This window comes from Bos taurus, chromosome 11 (genome assembly GCF_002263795.3).
Source record: "Bos taurus isolate L1 Dominette 01449 registration number 42190680 breed Hereford chromosome 11, ARS-UCD2.0, whole genome shotgun sequence".
NCBI classification, from domain to species: Eukaryota; Metazoa; Chordata; class Mammalia; order Artiodactyla; family Bovidae; genus Bos; species Bos taurus.
This window is the reverse complement of record NC_037338.1, coordinates 14,114,901-14,120,871: the sequence shown is the minus strand read 5'-3', so window position 1 is coordinate 14,120,871 and position 5,971 is coordinate 14,114,901. Positions and strand designations below refer to the sequence as shown.

Here is a 5,971-nt window from a genome sequence, read left to right as displayed (position 1 = left end):
AACAATAATATACATACCATAGCTAGTTCAATAAAGATAATTAAAGTAAGTTATCAAAAAATGGACCTGAACTAAGATAATCATGGAGAACTATAATTATTAAAATATTATGCAAAATGCTATGCTAATATGTTTTAAAACCTTGATAAAATTCTTTTTTAGAATAATATAAATTATCAATATATGTTCAAGAAACTTTATGCATAGGGGAGTTCTTTCGAGTCTTCTAAGAAAAGAATTCTCATGATATGTAAAGGGTTGAATAGCAGGGAATTTTATGATCTGAAGATACAAGTAGAGAATGAAAGATCCCCCACCAGCAAACAAACAAACAAAAAGGCCTTATAGACTGATGAATGAACATGAATGCAAAAACTAAGGGGACTACTTCTGAATAAAATCTAGGAGTATATTATTTGATTATTTCAGGTTTTAAAGTTTTTATTTTTAATTAAAAATTGTGCATTACAGTAATTCAAATCATTTGAAAGTGAAAGTCACTCAACTGTGTCTGACCCTTGGGACCCTATGGACTATAGCCCACCAATCTCCTCTGTCCTTGGAATTCTCCAGGCGAGAATACTGGAGTGGATAGCCATTCCCTTCTCCAGGGATAGAACCCAGGTCTCCCGCATTGCAGGTGGATTCTTTACTTTCTGAGCCACTAGGGAAGCCCCCAAATTTGAACAGCAACAAAAAGGCACTCTGATTAATCAGCATTTTACAGCCTGCAGGACACCCTGGGCCAACTTGCTTTTTTTTTTTCCCCACCAGCTTACTTTAGATTTTAGATTTCTCTCTTCCCACCCAGCTTCTTCCTTTACCAACAACCAAGTTCTCTTCCTTCCCTGCCAGGCGGACAGGCAGATGGGAGGGGCAGGCCCAAGCTTTCGTCAGTAGTTCTCCAGTCTTTGATGTGGAAAGGGGGCAGCCCAGTCATTTAAACTTGCACCAACCTCCGTGCATCTACAGAGTTGAACAGTTAAAGAAGTAAAATAAAAAAGCAAGGCTTGTGGCATGTACAATGCATTTTGGTTACGACTCACCTGCTGGCTTCTCTTGTTCAATTGTTTCTTTTGAAGGCAGTAGATTTTCCTGTTGTCTTTCTGTTTTCTTCCATTTCTACTTGTTGAATTTCTCAGTCTCAGTCATACTGGGTTTATCAGACACGGTCGCTTGAGAAAGTGGAGTGAGGCTAGGGGAGTCCAGTCTGCAGTGGCCTCAGCCTAGTGTAGGAGTATATTTAAAGAATAAAGGTTGTGTTCAGGTAAGGTTTGCTCGAGGAATGCTGATATAGTTCAACATAAAAGATCTGTTGGTGTATATTGTTCATTTCCTCACACCCACAGGTTAAAGGCAGCAAAAGTGATCAAATGATTGTTTCACTTAGTTCAAATATAATCAAGTTGTGCTCATGCTTAAAACACAATCTTGGCTTCCTAACACATTTAATGTTAGTCCAGTATATCAGGCCCCTATATCAGTACACAGCCAGGCCTCTCTCTATAGTCTTGTCCCACCCCATCCCACCCCCATCCCACCTCTCCTTGCTGTGCTGTGATCCAGCCCTATGGGCCTGTTTCCTTTTTCATTTGCACCAGCTTCCATCACATCACATTTGCAGGTGCTGTTCCCCCCACCCACAACACTCTTCCTTCTCATTTAGGCTTAGTTAATGCCTTCTCCTTTTTCAGGTCTAAGTATAGTCTTTGCTTCCTCAAGAAATCTTTCCTGGGCTTCTCTGATGACTCATGGTAAAGAATTCACCTGCCAGTGCAGGAGACACGGGTTCCATCCCTGATCTGGGAAAATCCCACTTGCTGTGGAGCCAGTTAGCCCCTGTGCCACAACTATTGAGCTGGTGCTATAGAGCCCAGGAGCCACAACTACTGAAGCCCACATGCCCTAGAGCCTGTGATCCGCACCAAGACAGAACACTGCAATGAGAAGACCGTGCACCGCAACTAGGCAAAGAGGGAAAGGCCCGCACAGAAACAAAGACCAAGTGCACCACATATATATGTGTGTGTGTGTGCATGTGTATATATGTGTGATGTGTGTGTGTATACGTGTGATATATGTGTGTGTGTATGTGTGATATATATGTGTGTGTGCGCATGTGTATATATGTGTGATGTGTGTGTGTATGTGTGATATATATGTGTGTGTGTGTGCATGTGTATATATGTGTGATATATATATGTGTGTGTGTGCATGTGTATATATGTGTGATGTGTGTGTGTATGTGTGATATATGTGTGTGTGTGCATGTGTATATATGTGTGATATATATATGTGTGTGTGTGCATGTGTATATATGCGTGATGTGTGTGTGCATGTGTATATATGTGTGATGTGTGTGTATATATGTGTGATGTGTGTGTGTGTATGTGTGATATATGTGTGTGTGTGCATGTGTATATATGTGTGATGTGTGTGTGCATGTGTATATATGTGTGATGTGTGTGTGTATATATGTGTGATGTGTGTGTGTGTATGTGTGATATATATGTGTGTGCATGTGTATATATGTGTGATATATATGTGTGTGTGTGCATGTGTATATATGTGTGAAGTGTGTGTACACGTGTGTGCATATGTGTGTGTGCATGTGTATATATGTGTGTATGCATGCATATATGTGTGTGATATGTGTGTGTGTGTATGTATACATATAAATCTTTCCTTACTTCTCTAAACAGTGAAATCTTTCCTACTCTTGTGCTCTTCAAGCTGTAATGTTTGAGATTCTGTTAAGATGTATGTTAAGATATAGATCCTGACTGGGGAGGCCTGGAGGGACTGGAGTTTCTGTTCTCTAGTAAGCTTCCTGGTAAAGGCCTTACTGCTGGTACATGGACCATACACAGAGTGTTGTGACCTTTTTCTTTCTCACACCTATTGTGACTGCACTTTTACATTCATTGTGTTATGTTTTTAAAAAATATATTTATTTTTTTATTTTTGGCTGTTTTGGCTTTTTTATGTTGGACTTCCCAGATGGCTCAGTGGTAAAGAATCCACCTGTGATGCAGGAGATGTGAGTTCAATCCCTGAGTCGGGAAGCTCCCCTGGGGGAGGGCATGACAACCCACTCCAGTGTTATTGCTGGGAAAATCCCATGGACAGAGGATTCAGGTGGGCTACAGTCCATGGGGTCACAAAGAATCCAACATGACTAAAGCAACTGTGCATGCATACAAGGGAAACATTAAGGAGCATATGTGATAGATAAAGCGTTTATATAAAGGGCCCTACCGATCAAAGAAAAAGACAACTCAATAGGAAAGTGAGCAGTTCACCACAGGGAAAAGAAATACACATGGTCAGTTCACATGCTGTTCTGATTTGAATTGTAACAAAAGAGATACATTGAAGTCCCAACCCCTAGAACCTTGGATTCCTCCTTATCTGGAAATAGGGTCTTTCCAGAAGTAACCGGTTAACGCAAGGTCATTAGGGTGGGTCCTAATTCAATAGGACTGTGCTAAGTCACTTCAGCTGAGTCCGACTCTTTGTGACCCTATGGACTGTAGCCCACCAGGATCTTCCGTCCATGGGATTCTCCCGGCAAGAATACTCGAGTGGGTTTCTGTGACCTCCTCCAGGTCATCTTTCGGACCCAGGGACTGAACCTGCATCTCTTATGTCTCCTGCATTGGCAGGTACATTCCTTACCACTAGTGCCACCTGGGAAGCACCAAATATGACTGGTATCCTTATAAAAAGGAGAAATTTAGACCCAGAGACAGACATGCACAGTGAGAGGATCATGCGAAGAAACACAGCTCAAGTCTCCCAAGGAAGGCTCCCAGAAGCTGGGAGAGAGGCCTGGAACAGATCCTCCCCTAGAACTTTCAGAGGGAGTGGGCCCATGGCCACCAACACCTTGACCCTGGGCTTCCAGCCTCCATAACCCTGAAACAGTACATTTCTGTGGTGTTAACCCACCCAGTTCATCATAGTTCGTTACAATAGCCCTAGGAAACCAATGTACTGTGAAATAATATTCAGTTTCACTAGAAATTTAAGAAATCAAAAAGAAAACAAAGTACTGTTTTTTACACCACCATTCAACTTGTGAGGCGGTGGCAGGATAAAATCAACTCTCAGCAAAGATGAAAGGAAAAAAGGAACATTTATACAATAATAGTGGATGTAAAGGGTACAACTTACCCATAGCGCAAGGAAGGCCATTTGGCAGTATATATTAAAACCATAAATACGTGAAAACTTCTAGACCCAACAATTCTTCTAAAAAGAAAAACCTAAGGAAATAATCAGACATGTTTGGAAAGATATGTGAACAAGGATGTTTAGCAGTTATAATATTCCATATTTGGAAGCAACTAAATGTGTAAACATAGAAAACTGATTAATAACTAATGAATGTACTATGTAATGGAGTACCCTGCAGACATAAAGAATGATGCCGAGGGAGCAGTTCCTATTGATGTGGAAAAATGCATATTTGATTGATTGAGTTAGTTGAGAAGTCAAATAAGAAAATATTCTGTGCATAAAGATTTTATATTTATAAGAAATGAACAGGTTTATATGCATAGAAGAAAGTTTGGAGGATTACACAATAAAATGTATTAAGGTTTGTTACCTGTGGGTGGTGAAATTATTTTCTTCTATATGTTTACATTTTCTTCAACATGTTTACATTTTCTTCAACACATACATCTGCCTTGGTTATATAAAAATTATTTCAAGTTAGAGCATTCCACCATAATTAATGAGCAAGAGATTTAGGACTCTTAGGATTGCAAAGAGTTGGACGTGACTGAGTGACTAAACTGAGCTGAACTGAGAGTTAGGACTGATTTTCTCATGTAATAGTGCAACTCACTCAACAGCAACACTTTCCCTTTAATTTTAATTTTTTAATCAGAGGATAATTACTTGGCAATATTGTGATGGTTTCCGCCATGCATCAACGTGATTCAGCCATAGGTATATACATGTTCCTTCCCCCTTGAATCCCTGCTCCTACCTCCCCATCCCACCCCTCTACGTTGTCACATATCTCCGACTTCGGGTTCCTTGCATCATACAGCAAACCTCCACTGGCTATTTATTTTACACATGGTAATATATATGTCTCAATGCCATTCTCTCAAATCACCCCACCCTCTCCTTCCCCCACTGTGTCCAAAAGTCTATTCTTTTTGTCTGTGTCTCCTTTGCTGCCCTGTTAGCAGGATCATCAGTACTACCTTTCTAGGTTCATATCTATGCGTTAATATATGATATTTGTCTTTCTGATTTACTTCTCTCTGTATAACACGCACTAGGTTCATCCACCTCATTAGAACCAACTCAAATGCATCCCTTTTAATAGCTGAATAATATTCCATATCAGCAATACTTTAAAATTATTATCATTTTTTTCTATCAGGCGCCTTCCCCACAAAACCTTAAGGCCACATTACTGCTCAGATGTAGTAGGTGGACAACAAGGCAGCCTGAGAAAGCTCTGGCCCCCAGCAGGGAACTGATGCTGTGGATTGGGTTTCCATCTCGATTTCATCTGTAGTCACAGCTCTGCCCAGATTGCCTTAATGACAGGCTCTCCTCACTTGGTTTTCTGAGCGACGTGTATCTTAGAAGTGTGAAGATACACCGAATGCTGTTCTCATTCCAGAGGACACGGCCCAGCCTTGGTCAGTGCCTCCTTGCTGGGGACCTGCCTTAAGTCACTCTGTCTTTGTACCAACAATCTGATTATTGTAATGAGATTTTTTTTTTCCCTTCATACCTCCTTCAACGCAAACAAAACACCCTCCTACTCAATGTCTCCTTCTATTCTGCTCGTATGAATTACTTTAAGGGTTAACAGAATCATCTCTCCTCTGTCTGTAGCTTTAGGAAAGCAGATATGTGCACGTGAGCTGGAGAACAGAGGACAGGTGGGGCCCGCTGGAGCTTTGACTTCTGTTCTGATGGGTTGCTGGAGAATGCAGAG

General features: G+C 40.8%; 1 pseudogene; it reads right to left on the bottom strand.

Annotated features, from left to right (window-relative positions):
- Positions 1 to 924: 924 nt before the first annotated feature.
- On the bottom strand, positions 925 to 4,180 carry LOC100847815 (thymosin beta-4-like; annotated as a pseudogene).
- Between the last annotated feature and the right edge of the window lie 1,791 nt (positions 4,181 to 5,971).